General features: G+C 41.5%; 1 protein-coding gene across 1 annotated transcript in view; it reads left to right on the forward strand.

Moving 5' to 3' along the window:
* The first annotated feature begins 550 nt into the window (after positions 1-550).
* PDC (phosducin) overlaps positions 551-18,915 on the forward strand; it is a 243,959-nt gene continuing 225,594 nt past the window's right edge. The window contains exon 1 of the mRNA XM_075320934.1: positions 551-633. The gene's annotated coding sequence lies outside the window, so the exon portion shown is untranslated. The remainder of the gene's footprint in view (positions 634-18,915) is intronic.

Raw genomic sequence — 18,915 nt, forward strand, 5'->3', positions numbered from 1 at the left:
TTCCAAATTTAAACATCATTTTATGCTTTGCTACTTTTGTACACTAAATACAATACTTTACAAAAAGTAATATGTTTTTGCATAGCCATATTCTGAGAACTGCAACGTTTTCAATTTTTTTGTTGAATGAGCCATATGAGGGCTTGTTTTTTGCGGGGCAAGATTATGTTTTCATTTATACCATTTTTTTTTACATATGAATTTTTGGTCACTTTTTATTCAACTTTTTGTGTGTCAGTATGATGAAAGTTTTCATGCATCTTGGTGGTCGTTTAGGGGTTAAAATTAAAGGAACTAAATGAGCATACGTTTGTACATGCTGAGCTCTTTTACATTTCTTCACATATATAGAATCGCTGTAAAATTACTTCATTTTGATTATCGTGCAGGCTTTTTGCTATTTTAGAACACTTCTTTCTTATTGGACTACACTAATGAACAACATTTTCTAAATCCTTCTGATAATCTTATTACCTACACAAGGCTATTTCTGCAAGTGTCATCATTATTATCCAAGGAGCTAAACCGCCTTCACAATCTGTCCACCTGCTCTCAAAGACAGTTCTGTGGTTGCCTAATCCCTCTCCGTCCAAGGACACAGCACACTAAAAGAAACTGAAGCCGAACATCACAGTAAGTAAATGCAAGTAAATTAATGTAAAGAACTGGGTCTGAGACATTAATACGAACTAAAATTGAAATTAAATTAAAATAAACTAAAACTGATGGCATTTATCTATTTTTATATATATACATATATATATATATATAAATGCCATCAGTTTTAGTTTATTTTCACAATAATACTAACATGCACAATTTTATTTTTATACTTGTTGGTTCATATGGAAAGAATGTACAGTTTTGGTTTCATATTTTAATATTATTCCTGTTGTTATAGGAAACATGAAATCCCAGTACATATCTACTCATCTGATGTATCAAAGATTTTAGGTATTGTCAGTGGACTTGGTTCTGTGATGCAGTATTAATGGCAGATCTAACATCTTGTAACTCATATTTATTAGGAATACCTATAATTACCCTCAGATGTCACAAATGCAACTAACGTCAAAGACTGAAATAGACCTGAGAATACATAACTAAAAGTTGTTAGAATTCATAGGAAATTCATAGTACTTTAGTTTTTTAAGGTTAAAGGTAGCCATAAGTCTATCGAGTTCATCACATATGCTAACATGTTGATCCAGAAGAAGGAAAAACTCATAAGGTAGATGCTAATTGTCCCATGATATATTGTGTTCACAATGTAAAAAAAAAATGAATTACTTATAAAAAAAAAGTTATAATTGTGCTGTTGTGATGAAGTCAAGATTTTCCTACAATTTCCCTGTGACATTTTGCCATTCTGGAGGCACAGTCTACGGCTGGACTCACACAAGCGTATGGCATCCGATGAGAGAGCATCGGATGCGATATGCTAATGTCCTCCGGCTCATGCTCTGCTGCGAGCATGAGCCGAGTGTCATGCAATTGTAACCCGATCTTGCGATCGGGTCACAGCTGTGAAGCTGAGTGCGGGCGCTGCGGAGGAGAGAGAGGGGTTAATCCTCCCATCTCCTCCACTGTCAGCCTGTGCGTATATCGCACTGCACTGGGATAACATCCGAGTGCAGTCCGATGTATCTCTCGCATCCATTCACTTGAATGGGTGCGAGAGATACGGCGGTAGCTGCAAAACGCAGAATGCTGCCGCTTTTCTCGCATCCAGAATCTGGATGCGAGAAAAGCTGACCAACAGCTCAACCTCATTGCCTAACATTGGTCAGAGTGCAATGCGAGAATTTCTCGCATTGCACTCGTCCGATTTTCACGCTCGTGTGAGCATACCCTACCTCTGATCACTGCTTGCTTTGCAGGCTGTGGAAGAAGCCAAGCCAGACATAAAAATGCCAGAGTAGTAAAAAAGAGCAATATCTGTTGATGTATTTATTTGTTGACTTGGGAGCCATGTGAAAATGATATTGAAAATGCTGTGTATAAGTTTAAGACTAGTGATAGGAAGGTACTACCATGCTCGGGTGCTCAGTACTCGTTAAGAGCAGATGAATGCTCAGATGACATTTGAAAAATGCTCAAGCTCCCCATTGACTTCCATTATACTCTGGTGCTTGAGTCGTCCCCATCCATCTGTTCTGAACGAGTACCAAGCACGTGAGCATGGTAGCGCTCGCTCATTCCTATTTATGACGTAAGGACATCACCCTTATTTTACTATAATTTCATTAAATAAGGCAATAGCCAGTAGATAAGTAAAGCCCTAAAACACTGTTGGGACAATGTCAGAACTAGTGAAATAACTTTGGAATACAAGATCAGACTTCAAATGGGGTCAGGAAAAATACTTTTTCTGTTTAGTTAGCTATATGACTTTTTTATTTAGCCAATATTTTATAGTTGCAACTCATCAAATAAGGAGCACTAATGATGTCAAAGTATCACGCATTAGACGATGGAAGAATTATGCTGGGCAGGTTTATGAAAACATGGTTAAAATTTAAATATACATTAAATATATATATATATATATATATATATAAATGACCAAATATAATACAGAACATTTTCATTAGTACCTCCATGACTTGCATAAGCTACCACTTACATTGTTATTAAGTAAGGATATACAAAGAGTTAAACCATTCCCTTACCTCCTATGACAAGAGAACATTAAAGACATAAATACCACTGTACATATTCTCCACCCCTCTTATGTTAATTGTGATTATACAGGCATTACATGTAATAAGATTTTATTAAAGTTCTGGATCACCTGATGTGAAGCAGCAAATATCATGGATTTTCATGGATAGAACACACACCCATTGGAGTTTATGGGGTCTCTAACATTCCTGTATTTCCTTGTGGACACTGGGCTTATAGGTCCTTCAAAATCACACACTTCACATGGATTGCATCAGTATACAATCAGTAATCAATAGGAGAAGCTTTACAATTTATTTAATTATATTTCCATTTGTTCCAACTGATGAAACACTGATGATTAAAACTGACACACGAACCAAACACTGGTGAAACACAGATCCAAAATACTGATGATACTCCAAAAGGTATTTTTGTTGTTGTTTTTTTTTTTTTGCGTACTTCATGTGACACCTGAATGAGGCTTATGGGTGATTTACATCCATGACGTTGAAAAAGATGGATATGTTTCCTCAACTTTTTTGCCACAAAAAAACATACTTGAGAACAGTCCCATAGACCATAATGGGTATGTGTTCTACCACGGATAAAACACATGCATGAAAAGTGGGAGTCTGAATGAGGCCTCAGTGTGTACTGAAAAAAGCGTCTAATTTGTTACTAAAGTGTTCCCTCACTTGATGGTAAATGTATGCTGGAGTGCTAAGAATGTCCCAGTAATCAATCTGCTCTAACGGAAACCTCTGGCCTCACTTTTTGTTTGCCAAGATGAATACTAAACACAGGAGCTTTGTTGTCATCACTCAGATTCACATTTATACAATTTATGGCTATAGTCAGATGCACTGTATGTGATGTGAACATAATACTTCTAATGACAAACTACAGTATATTCCTATAAGTCCTACATATTGTTGGATCCTCACTTTTCAGAAGGTTCCGATATTTTAAAAATCAGACATCACATAGCGGCAAAACTAAGTAACGTTTCATACTACAGAAACAAGGGTCTAAAGTAACTAGGAGTGACACGAGGTAAAAGTGCAGTGCCCCCGACATCCTGTAATCCTAAATAAACCAGTCTACATAAAGCTGCCTGAGTATCACCCACCTATATGCAAAGATATCAAGTGCATTGGGCACAATGAGGGTGGAAATACTATTGAATGTAGAGGTTCTGATAATGAAAGTGGCTATTACCATTCCTTCCCATTCATGCACCCTCTGCTGAATTGAATGTGTGGGATAGGGACATAGGGTCAGGAGAAATAACCTTTTAAAGAACCAACTTTGACTGACATATCTAAAGGGTATACCATAATATAAAGCAAGGGTAAGATGGTAGCCAGGAATGAGGGTGAAGATGAGCGAGGTATATTCCGAAGAGCTTTGTGAGTGAGAAGGATAAGGATAAAACTGAATTTTAAGATGAGAAGGCACTAAATGCAGTGACTGACAGAAGGGAAAGACAGAAATTTAGCAGCTGGATTTAAAGGTAAGTTTGGAGAGGAATAGATTAATTATTATTATTATAATTAATAATAATAATAAGTTACAGCAAACAAGAAACAATCAGAGTAAGACCTCATTCTCAATTCTGATTTTCTCCTACAAATGCTATCTGTAGTTTTCATGGATAGCAATTGTACGTGTAATAGTCTATTGAGCCATCTACATGCCATGATATTTTTTCAGACTGAGAGGTCCATGGAAAATCGTGGAGACCTGTCCGATTTCGATCCTAGGGTCAGATCCAGATCGTCAATGAAAGTCAATTGTTCCATCAAAAAATGGGACCACACTTGGATGATATTTTAGTGCAGTCCAATTTTTATCGACCGTCATAATGGAAAAGGTGGAGAATTTATTGTCTTTTTTTCATTTCTCCTCATATGAGAAAATTGGATGGTGCTCGTGCCTCACTCTGATCAAACGCTGATCATAGACTTATTAGTATAATCGCATTTTTTACTCGGATGGAGAGAAAATAGTCAAGTGCACCTACATGGATAATAAGCATTGTGTTTAAGAATAAGGCAAGCATAAATTCTGGGAATGGTTTGTAGGTGCAGACAGGGTAGGTGCAGATATTTTTCACTAGGCACTTAGTTATTAGGACTATGGCATGTTGGGGACAGTGCAAGCTCATATGTAGAGAAACTGTTTTTAAATCCTCATCCATTTTCCTGCCTCTTAACCCTTTCACCCCCGGGCGATTTTCTGTTTTTCCATCTTTGTTTTTTTGCTACCCTTCTTCCGAAAGCCGTAACTTTTTTATTTTTTGGCAATCTTGCTATATAATGGCTTTTTTTGCGGAATGAGCTGTACTTTTAAATTAAACCATAAGTTTTACCATATAGTGTACTGGAAAACAGGAAAAAAAATCCAAGTGGAGAAAAACTGCAAAATAAAAGTGCGATTGCACAATTGTTTGTTCTCTATATGGTAAAACTGATGTGTTGGTGTGATGCCTCAGGTCAGTATGAGTTCGTAGACACCAAAAATGTATAGGTATACTATACTGTTATCTAAGGGGTTAAAAAAACAATAAATCACTTTTTGCGCCATTTTCCGAAAACTGTAGCGTTCTCATTTTTCGAGATCTATGGCTCAGTAACAGCTTACTTTTTGCGTCTTGAGCTAAAATTCTTAACGGTACTATTTTTGTGCAGATGCTATGATTTTATCGCCTGTTATTGCATTTTGCGCAAAATTTGCAGCAGCCAAAACAGCGTAATTTTGGAGTTTGTATTTTGTTTGTTGCAACATCATTTACCGATCAGATTAATTGATTTTATATTTTTATAGATCGGGCATTTCTGAAGCCTGGCAATACCAAATATGTGTATGTTTATTATTTTTTTAATCCTTTAGTTTTCAATGGGGTGAATGGGGGTGATTTGAACTTTTATTTTTTTTATTTTTTAAAACTTTTTTTAACTTTTATTTTATTTTACTAGTCCAACTAAGGGACTATAAGGATCAGCAGTCTGATCGCTGGTTCATTTCTGTAGATCAAAGCTGCATTGCTCTGATTTTCAGAAAAGCTGCTGTCCTCTTAGAGATGGCGCTCTGCTGCCTGTAAGAGGAATTGACTCATGATAGCTACAGAAGTCATCACATGACCCTGTGCTACTACGGCAACCATCGGCTCCACGTGATCACGTCACGTGAATTCCAATGGAGCCGGGTTAGTGAGTGCTTACAGTGACTGGAATGTACACCGCGCTGTCACATTTTGACAGCGCAGTGCAAGGGATTAACAGGCATGAGTGGATAGCAGATCCACTCGTGCTTGATAGCCGCACATGTCAGCTGTTCAAATCAACTGACATATGCGGAACTCCGCGGCAGCCGGCAGTGAGTATACCGACATGAGGCAGAACGTACCCAGTACGTCCAATGTCGGTAAGTGGTTAAGGGACTTCATAGCAAGATGGCATTTTTCACAGATTAAGGAGAAGCAATGAATAAAGAGCAACAAAGTAAAACAAATAAAAGCAGCCATCCAAAAATTCTGATGTAAAGATAGTTTATTGCATCCAAGCCCAAAAATAGGTGAGACAGACAACAACATTTCAGCAATTCTGCAGGGCTATTTTCAAGCTAAACGCAATAAACCATCTTTATATCTTTATTTTGTTTTGTTTTTTTTGGTACTGGAGCTAACTAACAATGAGCGGATCCATTGAAGTTCAGTTTGCAGGCTTCATTCAAACTGTAGATAAACTTTGGTTTGGGACCCGGACTTGACCTGAACCCTAATTGAAGTCACTAATTGGGCAGTTTGGGTCTCTGCCAGGCAGTCATAAACAGAACACTTCTAGGGGCGGATGGGCACGGTGTTTCCAATTTTGTTTTTGCTGTACACTACATCCGATCATGCTGTTGTTACCCCCAGTGTGCGCCATTCAATAACTGCAAGCGGCTCACACTGGGCTGCGCACTGAGCATACCTGAGTATGGCGATACTCAACCGAATGGTGTTTTTACGTAAAGCACCGAAACTCTTCAGCTTGATAAAGTGAACCCCTGAGGACGCACCGCTCCTTTAGTCAGATGATCCACACCACAATAAGTTGCACAGCAGTACTTACACTGGTAACATTTTATCCCAAGGAAGGGGGTGTTGAGAATCTGCTTAGGGCTTCAGTCATTGCTAACCCATTTTTTTTAAATGCACTGTTGTATTTGTGCAAAAATATTTCAACCTTTCACATGGACCAGCAAAATTTTTTTTTACATTTCTATAAATAGGCTACCATCTAACAACCTGTAGGCTAGCATCATCCATCATATTGGATTTGTGCTGCTTTATTTTACTATCTATCTACATTAGACCTGTCTTTTTAGGTGGGCACAAAAGTGGTCTACTGATGCATTGCTCAATGTAGAGTATAAACGTAATAATACAGAAATCCTATCCAGCCTGCTGTATTATTCTCTGACTGTTTCAAGCAGGGTGTGGGTGGAATAAAAAGTATAGTTACACGGCATGATTGTTTTGATACTTTATGATGTCTTAAATGATAGTCTGCCAAGTATGGAAACATGTTTTTTGATACAGCCAAAATGGTGGACAAAATAGCATATCATGTGGCATTATTTTGTCTAGAAAAAGCCTGGCTCCACAAGAGAATTCGAAAAGTTCCTAGTCCCAGATAATAAAATGTAATTTCTGTAAAGGCCCGTTACATGCAACGACATCGCTAACGAGATATCAATAGGGTCACGGAATTCGTGACTCACATCGGCCTCGTTAGTGACGTCGTTGCGTGTGACTAACGAGGCCGATGTGAGGCCTTTACAGAAATTACATTTTACGAGTTACCGCTAACAATCCGAAAAACGGCAAAAATCATTGATTGTTGACATATCGTTCCTTTCCCAAATATCATTGCTCATTTTGGACGCAGGTTGTTCGTCATTCCTGAGGCAGCACACATCGCTACGTGTGACACCCTGGGAACGACGAACAATAGCGTTCCTGCGTCCTCCGGCAACGAGGTTGGAGTGACGTTAATGCGGCTGCTCTCCGCCCCTCCGCTTCTATTGGTGGCCCGCTGATTGACATCGCTGTGACGCCGCACAAACCTCCCCCTTAAAAAAAGAGTTTGTTCACCGGCCACAGCGACATCGTTAGGAAGGTATGTGCGTGTGACGCGTACTAGCAATACTGTTCACCATGGGCAGCGATTTGCCCGTGATGCACACACGACGGGGGCCGGTGCGATTGTTAGCGACATCGCTAGCGATGTCACAGCGTGTAAAGGGGCCTTAAGAGGATGCAGAAAAGTCTGCAATTAAACATCTCCATCAGCTGGCCAAACATGGTAAAATAGAAACAACTGTCAGCAAGAGGAACTAAAAAATGACATACACATCCTCAGGGGAAGATAACAGAGGAGACGCATGGTCAGCTGACACCTGTGTCACAGTTACAAAATATAAAAGGCCTGGCAGGGCCAAGAAGAGAGGGAGTTGATGCCATATCTTGTTCCAGGAAAGTTGTGCTGCACTGAAGTGGGCTTATAGCTCTATCTTACCTGAAGCGCCTAAAGCCCTCTTTACACGCTGCAATGTATCTTACAATGTGTCGGTGGGGTCACGTCGTAAGTGACGCACATCCGGCATTGTAAGGTACATTGCAGGGTGTGACAGGTATGTGCGATTGCGATTGAACGAAAATCCGTTCATCGCATACACATCGTACCTTTCTCTAAAATTGAACGGCAGGTTGTTCAATGTTCCCGAGGTAGCGCACATTGCAGTGTGTAACTACTGAAAAAACTTGTTCTATCAGTCAGCGTAGGGGTAAACAGCAATCAAATCACAATTTGCCAATGGCAACTAGAGACCCTAAACTAAAGACTGATCTATTAAAATTTAACTTTTAATTCATTATTTAAGATATAAAGGGACATACAGCTTAAAATCACTAAACATTGTGGTCTAACTCTAATTGATATATATATAATCGTTCCTAATGAAGTGATTCCTTATCCAGACTGACGTCTGTGAGTGATCTCTATATTATTCCTGTCATGAATGACCACTAATGTTTGCTATTTAAAAGACATGAAGCAGTAGCCTCCCCAACATGTTTCACCACACTGGCGTCATCAGGGGGCTGAGGCTAATACTGACTAAAGCGGGCTTTACACGCTACGACATCGCTAATGCGGAGTCGTTGGGGTCACGGAATTCGTGACGCACATCCGGCCGCATTAGCGATGCCGTTGCGTGTGACATCGATTAGCGATTTTGCATCGTTGCAAAACAGTGCAAAATCGCTAATCGGCGACACGGGGGTCCATTCCCAATTATCGTTACTTCAGCAGTAACGAGGTTGTTCGTCGTTCCTGCGGCATCACACATCGCTGCGTGTGACGCCGCAGGAGCGAGGAAGCTCTCCCTACCTGCCTCCCGGCCGCTATGCGGAAGGAAGGAGGTGGGCGGGATGTTACGTCCCGCTCATCTCCGCCCCTCCGCTGCGATTGGGCGGCGGTTCAGTGACGTTTCAGTGACGTCGCTGTGACGCCGCACGGACCGCCCCCTTAGAAAGGAGGCGGTTCGCCGGTCACAGCGACGTCGCCGGACAGGTAAGTATGTGTGACGGCTCTGGGCGATGTTGTGCGGCACGGGCAGCGATATGCCCGTGTCGCGCAACAGATGGGGGCGGGTACGCACACTAGCGATATCGGGACCGATATCGCAGTGTGTAAAGTAGCCTTTACTCTGTGTTTGAGGACCTTTTATAGTCTGAACCAAATACTGACAGCAGAAGTAACCAATAGTAGTCAGTGTCATATAGTGTGAGGAGAAAAAGGAGCCTGTCATATTAAGAGGGGTGTGTTTCCCTTTAAATGCCACAAGATGTTTTGTTAGTTCAGCTGTCTGTTACAGCGCAGCTTGTGCATTGGCCAGATCTGTCTGACACTATATTCCCTCAAGATTGCCGAGTATTACAACCCGATCACCATATCAGGGCAGTGAACAGATTCCTATCAAAGCGTCATAAAGTGTAAAAGCAATCACGATCTACCACTGTCAGTGTGATCACAGTTGCATAGCGTCCGCTCAAAACCGCGCATGCGTCCGCACTTAGAGTCTAAAGAGTGAGGTATTACTGACCGCGCATGCGTCCCCTCTTAGACTCGGAGGAGAAGATTTTTACTTAATGCGCATGCGCCCGCACTTAGAAGCAGGGAAGACAGTTTCTCTCAACTGCGCCTGCGTCTATACTTAGAAACAAGGAGAATAACTAAACATAATGCGCGTGCGTCTACACTTAGATGCACGGGGCATAATTTCCTCAATCGTGCCTGCAGCTATGCTTAGACTATGGATCATATATGATCACACTTAGACTCTAGAGGGATTATCTCATGCTACATATGTGTCCCTGTTTAGAACAGTAGGAAAATATATTAAATACTATATGTACATCATATTCAAAGCTGCTTTGGCGTATATATGTCCATGCTTAGAATAGGGCAGGATTATATATTAGAGAAACAAGCTTTTCAATGATATATTCCGATTTCAAACCTCAGAGACACTGATAATTGTAATAAGGTCTGCAATAAAAATTATTTTATATATCTTTAATATACATCTGATAAGGTCCCATATAATAGATGTCCACAGATTTTCTATATCTATATAGTACAGGATAATTAATTATTTTGTATGGGGGTAAAAACTGTCACACAAAAAAATCTTGCAGATTATTAAATAAAGGCTGTATATGTAAAGCCTTCATTCAAGCCATTTGGGCTCATACAATTTAATCTAAAAATCCACCTCGCCTCCTCTTTTAGCAAAAGTTTATCCAAATTTCCTTTCCTTACTCCCAATTTGACTTGTCTAATGCCCCAAAATTTCAAATCTAGGGGATTTTCACTATGATAATATCTCATGTGTCTAGAGAGAGGTGTATCCACTTTGGTGTTGATTGTAGTAATATGTTTCGAAATCCTCCTCCGAAACTCTTGGATTGTTTTCCCCACATATAGTTTTTTACAAGGGCATATTGCTCCATAGACCACTCCCTTCGATTTACAGTTGATTTTATCTTTTATGACATATATCCGGTTGTCTAACGGGTTGGTAAACTCTCTCTGTTTAGATAGATAGCTGCAGAAGGAGCAGCTTCCGCATGGATGAGAACCCTCCTGTAATCTTGTTAGCCAGTCTCTTTCCGGATTCACCTTAGACTGAGTGAAATGGCTATGAGTTAGAGATTCTCTCAGATTCTTCCCCCTGCGGTAAGTAATGTTGGGGGTAACACCAATTACCGAGTTTAGGTCTGGGTCGGCTCTAAGAATGGGCCAATATTTTTTTAGGATGTTATAGACCTCTCTAGAACGTTCGTCGTATGTGCCTATGACCCTAACCGGTGAGCTTTCATTTTTCTTCTTGTTCTTTGTCAGGAGTTCATCACGGTTCATTCCTTTTGCCCTATTGAAGGCTTTATGTAATACTTTTTTTAGATAACCTCTTGCAGTAAAGAATTTAAATAATCTGCTACACTCTAATCCAAAACTCTTGTCATCAGAGCCATTTCTACGGGCTCTCATGTATTGTCCCACTGGGATCCCTGCTTTTAGCGGGATAGGGTGCCAGCTATCCCAATGCAACAAATTATTTGTCGCAGTCGGTTTTCTATAGGTATTTGTTTGTATGTTGCCATCCCCATCAATGGTGATTGTCAGATCCAGGAAATTGATGGTTTTATTACCAATTTCATGAGTGTAATACATACCGATCCTATTGTTATTCAGGATAGTAACAAAATCCTGGAAAATATCTATTTCACCCTCCCATAGGATAAGTACATTGTCGATGTACCTACCCCAAAACAAAATGTGGCTAGTGTAAAAACTCAAATCCTCAGAAAATACAAAAACATCCTCCCACCATCCCAAAAATAAGTTTGCGAAAGTGGGCGCACAAGACGTACCCATGGCGGTACCCCTAATCTGGTGATATAGGGCACCGCCAAAGGTAAAAAAATTGTGCGTCAGAACAAAACGCAAGAGTGATAACAAAAATTCGTTATGAGGTGTGAATTGTTTACCCTTTGCTTCTAGGAAGTGGGCAACTGCTCCTATTCCCAATTCATGATCGATGTTACTATATAGTCCTTCTACGTCCAAGCTAGTCAAAATGGTTGTCTTTGAAACATTAAGGCCACGCAACTTTAGGACAAGATCTTTTGTGTCCCTGATGAAGGATGGCAACACCTGTACAAATGGGGATAATAGTTCATCTATATACCTGCTAGCACCCTCTGTGAGGGAATCATTACCCGAGACTATCGGTTTACCGGGTATTGGGACCACGTTCTTATGCACTTTGGGAAGTGCATAGAACGTGGCCAAAGTGGGATGAGGGTTATACATCTCTTTGTATTCATCCTCAGAAATCAGTGATGCCGATAGCGCAACTTTTAACAGGGACTGTAAATCTGCAAGATATTTATCAGTGGGATCCGCACTCAGAATCTTGTAGGTTTTCTTATCATCCAGTAAGACTCTAAGTGCGGACGCATGCGCGGTTTGAGCGGACGCTATGCAACTGTGATCACACTGACAGTGGTAGATCGTGATTGCTTTTACACTTTATGACGCTTTTATAGGAATCTGTTCACTGCCCTGATATGGTGATCGGGTTGTAATACTCGGCAATCTTGAGGGAATATAGTGTCAGACAGATCTGGCCAATGCACAAGCTGCGCTGTAACAGACAGCTGAACTAACAAAACATCTTGTGGCATTTAAAGGGAAACACACCCCTCTTAATATGACAGGCTCCTTTTTCTCCTCACACTATATGACACTGATTACTATTGGTTACTTCTGCTGTCAGTATTTGGTTCAGACTATAAAAGGTCCTCAAACACAGAGTAAGTCAGTATTAGCCTCAGCCCCCTGATGACGCCAGTGTGGTGAAACATGTTGGGGAGGCTACTGCTTCATGTCTTTTAAATAGCAAACATTAGTGGTCATTCATGACAGGAATAATATAGAGATCACTCACAGACATCAGTCTGGATAAGGAATCACTTCATTAGGAACGATTATATATATCAATTAGAGTTAGACCACAATGTTTAGTGATTTTAAGCTGTATGTCCCTTTATATCTTAAATAATGAATTAAAAGTTAAATTTTAATAGATCAGTCTTTAGTTTAGGGTCTCTAGTTGCCATTGGCAAATTGTGATTTCATTGCAGTGTGTGACTCACTGGGAACGATGAACAGATCATACCTGCGTCCTGCAGCTCCCAGCTGACAATGCGGAAGGAAGGAGGTGGGTGGGATGTTTACGTCCCGCTCATCTCCGCCCCTCTGCTTCTATTGGCCGGCTGCCGCGTGACACCGATGTGACGCCGAACGTCCCTCCCCCTCCAGGAAGTAGACGTTCGCCACCCACAGCAAGGTCGTATGGACGGGTAAGTACGTGTGACGGGGGTTAATCGTTTGTGCGGCACGTTCAACAAATTGAACATGCCGCACATACGATGGGGGCGTTGCAAATCTATCGTATGCGAAATTGCAACGTGTAAAGCAGGCTTTAGAAGCAGTCAGATCTCAGAGAAGACCTAAGGTAAGAGGAAGATCAGTTACCTGAGCTGAATAAAAGAGCCTTTATCAACCCCAATGGAAGCCTGTGACCTGTGACAGCAGAAACAACTGAGGAATACCAAGGTCCAGAGCACCGAGTTTGTGGTCAATCCACAGACTTCACCAGTCAAGATCCAGAGCCCTAAATTCATGGTCAACCCATAAATAAAATGGTTAAGATCCTGAGCCGGGCCATTGCTTCCTATGCAGAGATACGGTATTGAGTGGGGACTAAAGCCTGCTTTACACGGGATGACCGATCGTACGATTTCACGATCGATCATACCCGTACCCGTCGTTTGTGCGTCACGGACAATTGATTGCCCGTGGCGCACAAACTCATTAACCCCTAGTCACATGTACTTACCTCCCGTGCGACGTCGCTGAGGGCGGCGAACATCCACTTCCTGAAGTGGGAGGGATGTTCGGCGTCACAGCGACGTCACGCGGCGGCCGGCCAATAGAAGCGGAGGGGCGGAGATGAGCGTGGTGTAAACATCCCGCCCACCTCCTTCCTTCCACATAGCTGGCGGGAGCCGCGGGATACAGGTAAGCGATGTTCATCGTTCCCGTGGTGTCACACGGAGCAACGTGTGATGCCACGGAAACGATGAACAACCAGCACCATGTTTCATAAACGATTTTATGAAACCTAGTGACGAGTACATGACTCACGATTTGTGAGCGATACTGCGTCGCTAGGAGGTGTCACTCAGGCCGACGTCGCAATCGATGCCGGATGTGCGTCACAAAAACCGTGACCCCGACGATCTATCACACGATAGATCATCTCGTGTAAAGCACCCTTTAGACCACGCTTCAGAATGGAGGCGGACAGCCTGTATAGTGTGTGAGGAAACCCCAAATTTGGCCTTGCAACCTAGCGAGTAACATTTTTGACTTGGTTAAGGTCTGTACACAGTAAAGTTTTGTTACGTTAAGTAAACTGCAGTAACAAATAGAGTGAGAATAATGTTTGTGGATTTCCTGAAGAAGAAGTGGGGAGACACTTCAAAACACGTGGAATAAAACCACCTTCATTCAATCTTCCCTGGATTTATGTCATATCTTCATCAGCGCAATAGCAGTTCCACATCAACTTTGTTCCTGATCTGGTTAAGCTTTGCAAAGGAGGCCCATTAGAGGTATGCAAACTTTGAAGCAGAAAAAACCTTCCAATGGTTGCAACGACATGTGTATAGGCCTCAACAATGTCGAGTGGGGGAGGAAGGTTGTTGAAAGTGCCAACAGTGTGAACTGACTAAGCCTCCACCCAAGTAATAAAGACTTTTAAACCTCTGAAAGGGTTAATAGTCAGCTACCTCATGATCGGCCCATCACATAATTATTGTGAAAATTGCTTGATGATGACAGACCACTTCACCATGTTTGCAGTCTTAACCCCGACTCAGGACCAGATGGCTGAGTCAGCGGCCCAAGCCATTTGCCAAAATTTAAAGTATGTGTATGCATGCCCAAAGAGGATCCATTCTGACCAGGGAGCCTGCTTCCAGGAGAGTGTCATGGAAGAGCTACATTGACTCTATAATATCAACATGTCTTGGATGATGCTCTATCACCTTCAAGGAAATGGGACCTGTGAATGCTTCAATGGAATGTTGTTGCAAATGTTAAGAATGCTGTTAGATGACCGGAAGATGAGGTGGCCTGACTTCGTCACAGAGTTGGTATGGGTGTATAATGAGCTCATGACAAAACAGGATTACATGCCCTACTTTTGTTCGGCCATAACAGCCATGAAGTCATCGATCTAGAACTTCACCCTGAAATAGATTGCACCAGATTAAGCACGTCATCCTGAGTGCTAGAACACCACCAGTTGCAGACACTGTCTGAGGCATCTAGTTGAAGTTCCAGAAAATTAGCTAGTGCAGAAATCTGGTGCAGGAATTTCAGCACCAAATTTGCATCTCCTGGCAGATAACCACACCAAAACGGTATCAAAAATGTTTTTGTGCTTTTTTTGCCAGAAGATGCAAATTTGGTGGAAAAATATGGTGTATAAATTTCAGCACCAAATCTGCATCTCTTTAAAAAAACAACACTTATTTTGACAGGAGATGCAGGTCTATGAACTCAGTTCACCTGAGGTGAGGTCACTGAGCTTAAAGATGTCAGTTTACCTGGAATCACAGGTGGGTACCATGGGAACCTGAAGCTAACCGCAGATAAACTGAGTGACATCCCCACTCACAGCTGCAGCTAAGTCAGTCTCTGCCTGAAGCCACAATGTGCAGGCATATTTTGTGCCTGTACGCTGTGACTTTAGTATGTAGCAGAATTGTCATTGTACTTTGTGTGGATTACATTGGAACTGGGTGTTTGGGGTTAATGAAAAGGTGAAAGAAGGTGGGGTTTTTTTTCATCTTATTTTAAATAAAGGATTTTCATGGTATTTGTGTTTATTTCTTTTCACTTACAGATTAGTAATGGGGGTCTCATAGACACCAACCATTACTAATCTAGAGCTTAGTGGCAGCTATGAGCTATCATTAACCCCTTATTTTACCTTGCTTGCCACTGCACCAGGGCAATCTCTAGGAGCCAAGATAGGTGCCAGGACTTTCATATCTAATGGATGCAACTAATCTGGGTGGCTGCAGGCTACTCTTTTTAAGTAAGGGGCCCCAATTCCCATGGGCCTCCCCAGCCTGATAAAAGCAGGCCCCAGCTGTCTGCTTTATCATGGCTGGGTGTCCCAATTGGGGGGATCGCAAGCCATTTTTTAAAAATATTTATTAAAATATTTTTTAAAACAGCCACATAGGGTCCATCTTATTTTAATACACAGCCAAAATTAGCACATGGCTGGGGACTGCAGCCTGTAGCCGTAAGCTTTATCTGTGCTGGCTATCTTAATATGGGGGACCCTATGCCAAATTTTGTATTTATTTATTTATTTTTACACCACTATAGATACGCAGACAGCAGGGGAGATTTCAAGCAGTCAGACACGCTGTCACACAGGGTGGGGGTGTGGTCTGACTACAGCCAATCACAGATTGCCGGTGGGTAGGAGAAGCAGTAAATAAGCATGAGGGTAATGAGCAGCCCCGAAAGTAGTTTTAATGCCACACAAGAGACTCGGTAAGGAAAGTGCTCCTGCTTATCCCTATATTCATTTTCTTTTCTTTCTATTTTTTTTTTAATTATCCAGATAGTTACGTGGAATTCCCTGAGAACTCTGAGCCTGGAGTCAGTGCACAGATGCTAGGTATCCCAAGCAAATCCGGACTTTTACAGTCCAGGTTCACCCATCACTACTTGCATTTCTTATTTCTGCTTAGGGAGTAAGGGCTCACTCACACAGGCATAGATTTTCTCATACGAGAGAATTGGATGCATTATGCAAATGACAAACACTGCTCTGAGCATGAGCCGAATGTCATTTTAATGTGTCCCGATTCTCTCACATGTAAGAATTAGATCACAGGTGAGGAGGAGTAGGAGAACAGTTCAGTCTGATGATTTGCACACACCCATAGACTTGTATGGGTACATACTGTTCGAAATATGCTACCAATCACACCATGCAGTGATTTTTTTTCTCATGTTGACTCGAAATAAGAAAGAGAGTGCTGGTTGGCACTTATTCTTAGTATAACATAGGGCAAAGGGCTCTCCGATAAAATATCGTATAGCAGCTGGCCGTGTTTCATGCCAGTGTTAGAAAATCTTTAAAGCACAGACTATAATATATCCCCAAGATTGCAGATATGTTGCCTAAGAGTTATGGTATTACCGTAAAGCAATTATCTCCTCTGTGACTGAGCAGTCACATGGTTACATTTCACAAGTATCGTCAAACTGCAAGGTTCCCTGCATTTTGCTCCTGGTGCCTCCTCTGGTAAGATCAGCATTACATTCCTCCTACCCTTGAGTAAAACTGTAGGGGATAGGTGGATTTGGATTGTAACAGAAGGTGAGGGAAAGGGCTAAGAGGGGTGTATTTTAGAAAAGTGTACGAGGAAGCCACCTTAGGACATTCCAAAGTGAAAAGGTCCCACCTGGCCACCCTATTTATTGTATATGTATATATATATATATATACATATATATATATATATATATATATATACATATACACAGTACAGACCAAAAGTTTGGACACACCTTCTCATTCAAAGAGTTTTCTTTATTTTCATGTCTCTGAAAATTGTAGATTCACATTGAAGGCATCAAAACTATGAATTAACACATGTGGAATGAAATACTTAACAAAAAAGTATGAAACAACTGAAAATATGTCTTATATTCTAAGTTCTTCAAAGTAGCCACCTTTTGCTTTGATTACTGCTTTGCACACTCTTGGCATTCTCTTGATGAGCTTCAAGAGGTAGTCACCGGAAATGGTTTTCATTTCACAGGTGTGCCCTGTCAGGTTTAATAAGTGGGGTTTCTTGCCTTATAAATGGGGTTGGGACCATCAGTTGTGTTGTGCAAAAGTCTGGTGGATACACAGCTGATAGTCCAACTGAATAGACTGTTAGAATTTGTATTATGGCAAGAAAAATGCAGCTACGAGTGTCCATCATTACTGTAAGAAATTAAGGTCAGTCAGTCTGAAAAATTGGGAAAACTTTGAAAGTGTCCCCAAGTGCAGTGGCAAAAACGATCAAATGCTACAAAGAAACTGGCTCACATGAGGACCGCCCCAGGAAAGGAAGACCAAGAGTCACCTCTGCTGCGGAGGATAGGTTTATCCGAGTCACCAGCCTCAGAAATCGCAGGTTAAAAGCAGCTCAGATTAGAGATTAGGTCAATGCCACACAGAGTTCTAGCAGCAGACACATCTCTAGAACAACTGTTAAGAGGAGACTTTGTGCAGCAGGCCTTCATGGTAAAATAGCTGCTAGGAAACCACTGCTAAGGACAGGCAACAAGCAGAAGAGACTTGTTTGGGCTAAAGAACACAAGGAATGGACATTAGACCAGTGAAAATCTGTGCTTTGGTCTGATGAGTCCAAATTTGAGATCTTTGGATCCAACCACCGTGTCTTTGTGAGACGCAGAAAAGGTGAACGGATGGACTCTACATGCCTGGTTCCCACCGTGAAGCATGGAGGAGGAGATGTGATGGTGTGGGGGTGCTTTGCTGGTGACACTGTTGGGGATTTATTCAAAATTGAAGGCATACTGAACCAGCATGGCTACCACAGCATCTTGCAGTAGCATGCTATTCCATCCGGTTTGCGTTTAGTTGGACCATCATTTATTTTTCAACAGGACAATGACCCCAAACAGACCACCAGGCTGTGTAAGGGCTATTTGACTAAGAAGGAGAGTGATGGGGTGCTACGCCAGATGACCTAGCCTCCACAGTCACCAGACCTGAACCCAAATGAGATGGTTTGGGGTAAGCTGGACTGCAGAGTGAAGGCAAAAGGACCAAAAAGTGCTAAGCATCTCTGGGAACTCCTTCAAGACTGTTGGAAGACCATTTCCGGTGACTACCTCTTGAAGCTCATCAAGAGAATTCCAAGAGTGTGCAAAGCAGTAATCAAAGCAAAAGGTGGCTACTTTGAAGAACCTAGAATATAAGACATATTTTCAGTTGTTTCACACATTTTTGTTAAGT

The sequence above is a fragment of the Anomaloglossus baeobatrachus genome, chromosome 8, assembly GCF_048569485.1.
Source record: "Anomaloglossus baeobatrachus isolate aAnoBae1 chromosome 8, aAnoBae1.hap1, whole genome shotgun sequence".
NCBI lineage: Eukaryota > Metazoa > Chordata > Amphibia > Anura > Aromobatidae > Anomaloglossus > Anomaloglossus baeobatrachus.